A 12,217-nucleotide genomic window follows, 5' to 3' on the forward strand; every position below is an offset into this window, starting at 1 on the left:
AAATAGATTTTTGCAGGGAGAATTTAGAAAACAAATGTAACAAACTATATGCTTTCTATGGGCCACTGAGTGAGAGATGACGCACACAGGAATCAGGAGTGGCACACAAGCCCAGAGGCCAATATTTTTCTACCAATGATTGATGGAGTTATTTTCTCTGGTAGATTTTGGAACCCAAATCAAGGAAAAAAAATATAGGCTTTCTATGGACCACAATTGGAGAGAGAGAGAGAGAGAGAGAGAGATGGCACACCCAGGAGTCAAGACTGGCACACAAGCAGAAAGGCCAATATTAATCTCCCACTGTTTTTTTTTGGTTGTTTTTTTTTTTTTTTTTCCAGGGAGACTTTAGAAAAAAAAATAATAAAAAAAATATGATTTTATCAGGAAGAATTTAGAAACCAAATAAAATAAAATGATTTTTTCAGGGAGAATTTATAAAACAAATAAAACCAAAAATAGGCGTTCTATGGCCCACTGACTGAGAGATGACGCACCCAGGAGTCAAGACTGGCACACAAGCAGAAAGGCCAATATTAATCTCCCACTGTTTTTTTTTTTTTTTTTTTTTTTTTCAGGGAGACTTTAGAAAAAAAAATAATAAAAAAAATATGATTTTATCAGGAAGAATTTAGAAACCAAATAAAATAAAATGATTTTTTCAGGGAGAATTTATAAAACAAATAAAACCAAAAATAGGCGTTCTATGGCCCACTGACTGAGAGATGACGCACCCAGGAGTCAAGACTGGCACACAAGCAGAAAGGCCAATATTAATCTCCCACTGTTTTTTTTTTTTTTTTTTTTTTTTTCAGGGAGACTTTAGAAAAAAAAATAATAAAAAAAATATGATTTTATCAGGAAGAATTTAGAAACCAAATAAAATAAAATGATTTTTTCAGGGAGAATTTAGAAAACAAATAAAACCAAAAATAGGCGTTCTATGGCCCACTGACTGAGAGAGAGAGAGAGATGGAACGCTTAGTACTGGCACACAAGCCCAAAGGGCAATATTAATCTCCCTTTTTTTTTCCAGGGAGAATTTCTAAAACCCCCCAAAAAAAAAAAATTGGCTTTCTATGGCCCACTATTTGTGAGAGAGATGGGACGCTCAGGACTGGCACAGATGGCACGCTCAGGACTGGCACAGAAGCCCAGAGGCCAATATTAATCTCCCTTTTTTTCTGGGAGAATTTATAAAACCAAAAAAATATTTAAATAGGCTTTCTATGGCCCACTATTTGTGAGAGAGATGGCACGCTCAGGACTGGCACAGATGGCACGCTCACAACTGGCACACAAGCCCAGAGGCCAATATTAATCTCCCTTTTTTCAGGGAAAATTTATAAAACCAAAAAAAAAATTAAATAGGCTTTCTATGGCCCACTATTTGTGAGAGAGATGGCACGCTCAGGACTGGCACAGATGGCACGCTCACAACTGGCACACAAGCCCAGAGGCCAATATTAATCTCCCTTTTTTTCAGGGAGAATTTATAAAACCAAAAAAAAAATTAAATAGGCTTTCTATGGCCCACTATTTGTGAGAGAGATGGCACGCTCAGGGCTGGCACAGATGGCACGCTCAGGACTGGCACACAAGCCCAGAGGCCAATATTAATCTCCCTTTTTTTCAGGGAGAATTTATAAAACCCAAAAAAAAATAAAATAGGCTTTCTATGGCCCACTATTTGTGAGAGAGATGGCACACTCAGGACTGGCACACAAGCCCAAAGGCCAATATTAATCTCCCACTGTATTTTTATCAGGGAGAATTTATACACCCCACAAAAAAAAATACAGAAAAATGAAAAGGCTTTCTATGGCCCACTATGTGAGAGAGATGGCACACACAGGGATGGCACTCTAGCAGAAATGCCAAATTGCCAATCTTAATCTCCCACCAAAAAAAAAAAAAAAAAAAAAAACAGGGAATGTCCTACAATTACTATCTCCCTGCCTGCAGTAATCTCAGCCAGGTATGGCAGGCAGCTACTATCTCCCTGCCTGCAGTAATCTCAGCCAGGTATGGCAGGCAGCAATAAGGAGTGGACTGATGCACAAATGAAATAAAAAGTGTGGACAAACAAAAAAGATAGCTGTGCAGAAAGGAAGGAACAAGAGGATTTGTGCTTTGAAAAAAGCAGTTGGTTTGCACAGCGGCGTACACACAGCAATGCAGCTATCAGGGAGCCTTCTAGGGCAGCCCAATGAGCTACAGCGCTGAGGGGAAAAAAAAAAAAAAAAAAACTTCCACTGTCCCTGCACACCGAGGGTGGTGTTGGACAGTGCAAATCGCTGCAGCACAAGCGGTTTTGTGGTTAATGGACCCTGCCTAACGCTATCCCTGCTTCTGACAAAGCGGCAGCAACCTCTCCCTAAGCTCAGATCAGCAGCAGTAAGATGGCGGTCGGCGGGAACGCCTCTTTATAGCCCCTGTGACGTCGCAGACAGCAAGCCAATCACTGCAATGCCCTTCTCTAAGATGGTGGGGACCAGGACCTATGTCATCACGCTGCCCACACTCTGCGTTTACCTTCATTGGCTGAGAAATGGCGCTTTTCGCGTCATTGAAACGCGACTTTGGCGCGAAAGTCGCGTACCGCATGGCCGACCCCGCACAGGGGTCGGATCGGGTTTCATGAAACCCCGACTTAGCCAAAAGTCGGCGACTTTTGAAAATGTTCGACCCGTTTCGCTCAACCCTAATGGTTAGTGGTTGGATGAAGCCATTTATTGCCAAACTACTGTGTTTTCTTGTTTAAAATCTTAATGACAACCAAAGACATCCAAATGACCCTGATCAAAAGTTCACATATCCTGGTGATTTTGGCCAACATATTTTGATAACATGCACATAAGTTGACACAAATGGTAGCATCCTCACCTGTGACCTGCTTGCTTGTAATCAGTGTGTGTGCATAAAAGCTGAGTGAGTTTCTGGGATCCAGGCAGACTCTTGCAGTTTTCATCCAGCCACTGACATTTCTAGATTGTGAGCCATGGGAAAAGCAAAAGAATTGTCAATGGATCTACGGGAAAAGGTAGATGAAATGTATAAAACAGGAATGGGATACAAAAAGATATCCAAGGAATTGATAATGCCAGTCGGCAGCGTTCAAACTGTGACTAATAAATGGAAAATCAGGGGCTCTGTAAAAACAAATCCATGGTCAGGCAGACAAACAAAAATTTAGTCCACAACTGCTAGGAAAATTGTTTGAGATGCAAAGAAAAACCCGCAAATAACATCTACTGAAATACTGGAGTCTCTGAAACCTAGCGGTGTGGCTGTTTCCAGATGCACAATATGGAGGCACTTGAAGAACAATGGGCTGCATGGTCGAGTCAGACACCACCAAAGAAAACCTGTCCCTATGTAAAGATACTCTTTATTAGATATCAAAAAAGCAACAATGTTAGAAAAAAATATACAAAAAAATACAAAAAACACCCTAAAAGAAGGGATCACTGCCAGGGAATCAGGGTAGAGGCCCTTGAAAAATTGTTGAAAGATTGTTGAAAAATAGCGCTATGCCTACCATTGTCCCTAATAGGCCCTAGAGTCTGATAACCTAGAACAAAATAGAAGAGAAAATCCAGCTTCCAAAAATATCCAATTTATTAAAGTTAAAATCCAAGGTCCAAAAACATGGTTCACAGGAGAGGAGATAGCAGCATGCTACGCGTTTCGAACACTAGGTTCTTTTTCAAAGCGCTTTGAAAAAGAACCTAGTGTTCGAAACGCGTAGCATGCTGCTATCTCCTCTCCTGTGAACCATGTTTTTGGACCTTGGATTTTAACTTTAATAAATTGGATATTTTTGGAAGCTGGATTTTCTCTTCTATTTTGTTCTATTGTTTCACGTGAAGACTGCACGGCATCCGGGCTTCCCCCACAACAAATGCCTAGTAGGTGAGCTGGTTTCTCTCCATTTTTTTTTTTTCCTTTTGAGTCCTTTTGAGTCTGATAACCTACCTGACAGCAGAGGTTGGCACCCTAATTTGCAATGTGGTGCCTGTTATGTAGGCAATCCAGTGACACAGTGTGCCAGCAATCAGAGCACATACAGTGATCTGACAATAACCCAAAAACAATAGAACGAGCTCTGAGACGTGGAATCTCTGTAGACCGCAATACCTGAACCTATCCTGAACACAACTAAAGGCAGCTGTGGATTGCACCTGACACTACCTATGCAACTCGGCACAGCGTGAGGAGATGACTAGCCTGAAGATAGAAAAACAAGCCTGACTTGCCTCAGAGAAATACCCCAAAGGAAAAGGCAGCCCCCCACATATAATGACTGTTAGCAAGATGAAAAGACAAACGTAGGGATGAAATAGATTCAGCAAAGTGAGGCCCGATATTCTAGATAGAGCGAGGATAGCAAAGAGAACTTTGCAGTCTACAAAAAAGGAAAAAACAAATCTAGCTCACCATACCGACATTCCCAAGAGCTCGGAGCACGGAACCGCTGTGTCAGGGCGTAGACGAACAGGAAAGAGAAGGAGATCCAGCTCAACGAAATAGTGAAAAATCCATAGTTTATTTCACTTAAAATATAGTGAAAGGACAAAACATCAGCATACAAAAAAATATTATAAAACCAAGGTCAACGCGTTTCCGGTGACTAAGCACCCTTAATCATGATACCTGGTACAAGACATGTCTATACTTTTATACTAGGTATCATGATTAAGGGTGCTTAGTCACCGGAAACGCGTTGACCTTGGTTTTATAATATTTCGTTGAGCTGGATCTCCTTCTCTTTCCTAGTCTACAAAAAACCCTAAAGCAAAAAACCACGCAAAGGGGGCAAAAAGACCCACCGTGCCGAACTAACGGCACGGCGGTACACCCTTTGCGTCTCAGAGCTTCCAGCAAAACGAATTGACAAGCTGGACAGAAAAAGTAGCAACAAAAGCAAAGAAGCACTTATCTAAGCAGAGCAGCAGGCCACAGGAAAGATCCAGAAGCTCAGATCCAACACTGGAACATTGACAAGGAGCAAGGAAGACAGAATCAGGCGGAGTTAAATAACAAAGCAGCCAACGACCTCACCAGAACACCTGAGGGAGGAAGCTCAGAAGCTGCAGTACCACTTGTGACCACAGGAGTGAATTCAGCCACAGAATTCACAACAGTACCCCCCCCTTGAGGAGGGGTCACCGAACCCTCACCAGAGCCCCCAGGCCGACCAGGATGAGCCACATGAAAGGCACGAACAAGATCTGGAGCATGGACATCAGAGGCAAAAACCCAGGAATTATCTTCCTGAGCATAACCCTTCCATTTAACCAGATACTGGAGTTTCCGTCTAGAAACACGAGAATCCAAAATTTTCTCCACAATATACTCCAATTCCCCCTCCACCAAAATCGGGGCAGGAGGCTCAACAGATGGAACCATAGGTGCCACGTATCTCCGCAACAACGACCTATGGAATACATTATGTATGGAAAAGGAGTCTGGGAGGGTCAGACGAAAAGACACAGGATTGAGAATCTCAGAAATCCTATATGGACCAATAAAACGAGGTTTAAATTTAGGAGAGGAAACCTTCATAGGAATATGACGAGAAGATAACCAAACCAGATCCCCAACACGAAGTCGGGGACCCACACGGCGTCTGCGATTAGCGAAAAGTTGAGCCTTCTCCTGGGACAAGGTCAAATTGTCCACTACCTGAGTCCAGATCTGCTGCAACCTGTCCACCACAGAATCCACACCAGGACAGTCCGAAGACTCAACCTGTCCTGAAGAGAAACGATAATGGAACCCAGAATTGCAGAAAAATGGAGAGACCAAGGTAGTCGAGCTGGCCCGATTATTAAGGGCGAACTCAGCCAACGGCAAAAAGGACACCCAATCATCCTGGTCTGCAGAAACAAAACATCTCAGATATGTTTCCAAGGTCTGATTGGTTCGTTCGGTCTGGCCATTAGTCTGAGGATGGAAAGCCGAGGAAAAAGATAGGTCAATGCCCATCCTACCACAAAAGGCTCGCCAAAATCTTGAAACAAACTGGGAACCTCTGTCAGAAACAATATTCTCAGGAATGCCATGCAAACGAACCACATGCTGGAAGAACAAAGGCACCAAATCAGAGGAGGAAGGCAATTTAACCAAGGGCACCAGATGGACCATTTTAGAAAAGCGATCACAGACCACCCAAATGACTGACATCTTTTGAGAAATGGGAAGGTCAGAAATGAAATCCATCGAAATATGTGTCCAAGGCCTCTTTGGGACCGGCAAGGGCAAAAGCAACCCACTGGCACGTGAACAGCAGGGCTTAGCCCTAGCACAAATCCCACAGGACTGCACAAAAGTACGTACATCCCGTGACAGAGATGGCCACCAGAAGGATCTAGCCACTAACTCTCTGGTACCAAAGATTCCAGGATGACCAGCCAACACAGAACAATGAAGTTCAGAGATAACTTTACTAGTCCACCTATCAGGGATGAACAGTTTCTCCGCCGGACAACGATCAGGTTTATTCGCCTGAAATTTTTGCAACACTCGCCGCAAATCAGGGGAGATGGCAGACACAATGACTCCTTCCTTGAGGATACTCGCCGGCTCAGATGAACCCGGAGAGTCGGGCACAAAACTCCTAGACAGAGCATCCGCCTTCACATTTTTAGAGCCCGAGAGGTACGAAATCACAAAATCGAAGCGGGCAAAAAATAACGACCAACGGGCCTGTCTAGGATTCAAGCGCTTGGCAGACTCGAGATAAGTAAGGTTCTTATGATCAGTCAATACCACCACGCGATGCTTAGCTCCTTCAAGCCAATGACGCCATTCCTCGAATGCCCACTTCATGGCCAGCAACTCTCGGTTGCCCACATCATAATTACGCTCAGCAGCCGAAAACTTCCTGGAAAAGAAAGCACATGGTTTCTACACTGAGCAACCAGAACCTCTCTGTGACAAAACCGCCCCTGCTCCAATCTCAGAAGCATCAACCTCGACCTGGAACGGAAGAGAAACATCTGGTTGACACAACACAGGGGCAGAACAAAAACGATGCTTCAACTCCTGAAAAGCTTCCACAGCAGCAGAAGACCAATTAACCAAATCAGCACCCTTCTTGGTCAAATCGGTCAATGGTTTGGCAATGCTAGAAAAATTACAGATGAAGCGACGATAAAAATTAGCAAAGCCCAGGAATTTTTGCAGACTTTTCAGAGATGTCGGCTGAGTCCAATCCTGGATGGCTTGGACCTTAACCGGATCCATCTCGATAGTAGAAGGGGAAAAGATGAACCCCAAAAATGAAACTTTCTGCACACCGAAGAGACACTTTGATCCCTTCACAAACAAAGAATTAGCACGCAGGACCTGGAAAACCATTCTGACCTGCTTCACATGAGAGTCCCAATCATCTGAGAAGATCAAAATGTCATCCAAGTAAACAATCAGGAATTTATCCAGATACTCACGGAAGATGTCATGCATAAAAGACTGAAAGACAGATGGAGCATTGGCAAGTCCGAACGGCATCACTAGATACTCAAAATGACCCTCGGGCGTATTAAATGCAGTTTTCAATTCATCTCCTTGCCTGATTCTCACCAGATTATACGCACCACGAAGATCTATCTTAGTGAACCAACTAGCCCCCTTAATCCGAGCAAACAAGTCAGATAACAATGGCAAGGGATACTGAAATTTAACAGTGATCTTATTAAGAAGGCGGTAATCAATACACGGTCTCAGCGAACCATCCTTCTTGGCTACAAAAAAGAACCCTGCTCCCAGTGGTGATGACGATGGGCGAATATGTCCCTTCTCCAGGGATTCCTTCACATAACTGCGCATAGCGGCGTGTTCAGGCACGGATAAATTAAATAATCGACCTTTAGGGAATTTACTACCAGGAATCAAATTGATAGCACAATCACAATCCCTATGCGGAGGTAGGGCATCGGACTTGGGCTCTTCAAATACATCCTGATAATCAGACAAGAACTCTGGGACCTCAGAAGGAGTGGATGACGAAATAGACAAAAATGGAACATCACCATGTACCCCATGACAACCCCAGCTGGATACCGACATAGAGTTCCAATCCAATACTGGATTATGGGTTTGCAGCCATGGCAACCCCAACACGACCACATCATGCAGATTATGTAGCACCAGAAAGCGAATAACTTCCTGATGTGCAGGAGCCATGCACATGGTCAGCTGGGTCCAGTACTGAGGTTTATTCTTGGCCAAAGGTGTAGCATCAATTCCTCTCAACGGAATAGGACACCGCAAAGGCTCCAAGAAAAACCCACAACGTTTAGCATAATCCAAATCCATCAGATTCAGGGCAGCGCCTGAATCCACAAACGCCATGACAGAATGCGATGACAAAGAGCATATCAAGGTAATGGACAGAAGGAATTTGGATTGTACAATACCAATGACGGCAGACCTATCGAACCGCTTAGTGCGCTTAGGAAAATCAGAAATAGCATGAGTGGAATCACCACAGTAGAAACACAGACCATTCAGACGTCTGTGTTCTTGCCGTTCAACTCTGGTCATAGTCCTATCGCACTGCATAGGCTCAGGTTTAATCTTAGACAATACCGCCAAATGGTGCACAGATTTACGCTCGCGCAAGCGTCGACCGATCTGAATGGCCAAAGACATAGACTCATTCAAACCAGCAGGCATAGGAAAACCCACCATGACATCCTTAAGAGCCTCAGAGAGACCCTTTCTGAACAAAGCTGCCAGCGCAGATTCATTCCACAGAGTGAGTACTGACCACTTCCTAAATTTCTGACAATATACTTCTATATCATCCTGACCCTGGCACAAAGCCAGCAAATTTTTCTCAGCCTGATCCACTGAATTAGGCTCATCGTAAAGTAATCCGAGCGCCAGGAAAAACGCATTGACATTACTCAATGCAGGGTCTCCTGGCGCAAGAGAAAATGCCCAGTCCTGAGGGTCGCCGCGCAAAAAAGAAATAATAATCAAAACCTGTTGAATAGGATTACCAGAAGAATGAGGTTTCAAGGCCAGAAATAGCTTACAATTATTTTTGAAATTAAGAAACTTAGTTCTATCACCAAAAAACAAATCAGGAATAGGAATTCTTGGTTCTAACATAGATTTCTGATCAATAGTATCTTGAATCCTTTGTACATTTGTAACGAGATTATCCATTGAAGAGCACAGACCCTGAATATCCATGTCCACACCTGTGTCCTGAAACACCCAAATGTCTAGGGGAAAAAAAAGACTGAACACAGAGCTGAGAAAAAAAAATGATGTCAGAACTTCTTTTTTCCCTCTATTGAGAATCATTAGGTTGGCTCCTTGTACTGTTATGTAGGCAATCCAGTGACACAGTGTGCCAGCAATCAGAGCACATACAGTGATCTGACAATAACCCAAAAACAATAGAACGAGCTCTGAGACGTGGAATCTCTGTAGACCGCAATACCTGAACCTATCCTGAACACAACTAAAGGCAGCTGTGGATTGCGCCTGACACTACCTATGCAACTCGGCACAGCCTGAGGAGCTGACTAGCCTGAAGATAGAAAAACAAGCCTGACTTGCCTCAGAGAAATACCCCAAAGGAAAAGGCAGCCCCCCACATATAATGACTGTTAGCAAGATGAAAAGACAAACGTAGGGATGAAATAGATTCAGCAAAGTGAGGCCCGATATTCTAGATAGAGCGAGGATAGCAAAGAGAACTTTGCAGTCTACAAAAAACCCTAAAGCAAAAAACCACGCAAAGGGGGCAAAAAGACCCACCGTGCCGAACTAACGGCACGGCGGTACACCCTTTGCGTCTCAGAGCTTCCAGCAAAACGAATTGACAAGCTGGACAGAAAAAGTAGCAACAAAAGCAAAGAAGCACTTATCTAAGCAGAGCAGCAGGCCACAGGAAAGATCCAGAAGCTCAGATCCAACACTGGAACATTGACAAGGAGCAAGGAAGACAGAAACAGGCGGAGTTAAATAACAAAGCAGCCAACGAGCTCACCAGAACACCTGAGGGAGGAAGCTCAGAAGCTGCAGTACCACTTGTGACCACAGGAGTGAATTCAGCCACAGAATTCACAACAGGTGCCCTCGCTCCATGGCAGCTCCCTTCAATCCCTAGGCCTTCCCTTAAATCTATCATTAAAATCACAGACAAAAGACAATAATCGACTACAGATCAAAATTGATCTATATCTCTTGTTGGCACCATAAATAATGCACCCAACAGAATACCAAATGTTAATAATAGATCCAAAAAGCACTGAAATCTGTTCAGAGATTTAAACATAAATAATATAGTATAGACAGATGTAAACAAAAGGTCAAAGTTACTTAGCACTGGATAAATCTCAAAGCATTAACAAGGATAAGCTAGATGGAGAAACCCATCACAGATTATACCTAGGCTCAATATATCAGTCCAGTGCAATATGTTCAGTATGGGCTCAGCAGAGCAACGCAAAGAAAAGCTGTTTATGCAATTCAAATAGTACAGCCACCTGTAAGGGTAGTGAACTTTCCTTGTGATAGAGTACATATAAACATCTGTCACAAATTATGTATAGGCTCAAGGTAATGGTTAGACTAATAGTCCCATGCAATATATTCAATGTGAGCTCCACAAAGAAAAATATGTGCAATAACACGGACACCTGCAACAGTAAAAGTGCTAAAGGTGCAGATAAGGTGCCAAAAAACATAGCTCACATACATGTATGAATCAGACTTAGCTGTATACTGAAGGCCAATCCCTTATGTCAGATATAAGGTTTGATTAGCTCCCAGGGTCCCGACGCGTTTCTTCCTCATCAACCATTTCTTTGAGGGTTCATAACGCGACTTCAATAAATGCCTCAATAGGTAAGTGAGCTACGGACAGGTAACAGTCTGCCTCTCCATATGATCTGTGAAGAGTGGGCAGCTTTACCATCTGAAAAAACAAAGAACCTCATCCACAACTACCACAAAAGACTTCAAGCTGTCGTTGATGTTAGAGGGGGCAATACACTGTATTAAGAAATGGGGAATGTGAACTTTTGATCAAAGTTATTTGGATGTTTTGGGTTGTCATTATGATTTAAAAAGAGAAAACACAGTAGTTTGACAATAAATGGCTTCACCCAACTACTAATCATGAGTGGAAATAAAGTGTTGGAGTTATCATTCATATTATCTGAAAAAAAGCCAAGAAAGCAAAAATTCTGTGCAGCATCTGGATTTCAATGGTATTCTATATTCACAGGATGCACGCCATTTACACCCTACAAAGCCAGTGCATTGACATCACTATATTGTGCCTGCTATGCAGAGACTCAGTTCACTCACATTATAAACTGGAGCAATGAATCAGAGAAAAAAGGCTAGGGGAGCATATTTTTTTTCATTTTATAGCCTCATACTCTACGTGAAGCTTTGAAGGCCATGATACTATGGGTGAAACTATTATATTGTGTGTATGGGCTGTTAGAGCCAACATACTAAGTATGGGTGCTGTCGGAACATTATACTTTATGAGATAGTTGTGGGGGCCATCATACTTTTTGATTAATGGCTGTGGTGTGTGCACACATCATGCTGTATATGTGAGGGATGCCACTGTGGAGGCCAATATACTGGCTATTGAGGCCATTAAAGGGAACCTGTCACCCCGAAAATCGCGGGTGAGGTAAGCCCACCGGCATCAGGGGCTTATCTGCAGCATTCTGTAATGCTGTAGATAAGCCCCCGATGTTACCTGAAAGAGGAGAAAAAGACGTTATATTATACTCACCCAGGGGCGGTCCCGCTGCTGGTCAGGTCGGATGGGTGTCTCCTGTTATGACCTGGTGGTTAGGAGCACCCGGAATGACCTGATAATTAAACCTCATACAGGACGAGCTCTGGGATGTGGGAGCTCTGCTGACCGCAAGCCCTAATCCTATCACACACGCTAGAAATAGCCGTGGAGCGCTCCTTACCAGACCTAGGCGCCTCGTCACAGCCTAAGAACTATCTAGCCCTAGAGAAAGAAAATAAAGCCTACCTTGCCTCAGTGAAATTCCCTAAAGGTAAAGGAAGCCCCCCACATATATTGACTGTGAGTAAGATGAAAGTCACAAACGCAGAGATGAAACAGGTTTCAGCAAAGGGAGGCCAGACTTACTAAATAGACAGAGGATAGGAAAGGTAACTTTACGATCAGCACAAAAGCCTACAAAAGACCACG

Source organism: Ranitomeya imitator, chromosome 3 (assembly GCF_032444005.1).
Source record: "Ranitomeya imitator isolate aRanImi1 chromosome 3, aRanImi1.pri, whole genome shotgun sequence".
Classification (NCBI taxonomy): Eukaryota; Metazoa; Chordata; class Amphibia; order Anura; family Dendrobatidae; genus Ranitomeya; species Ranitomeya imitator.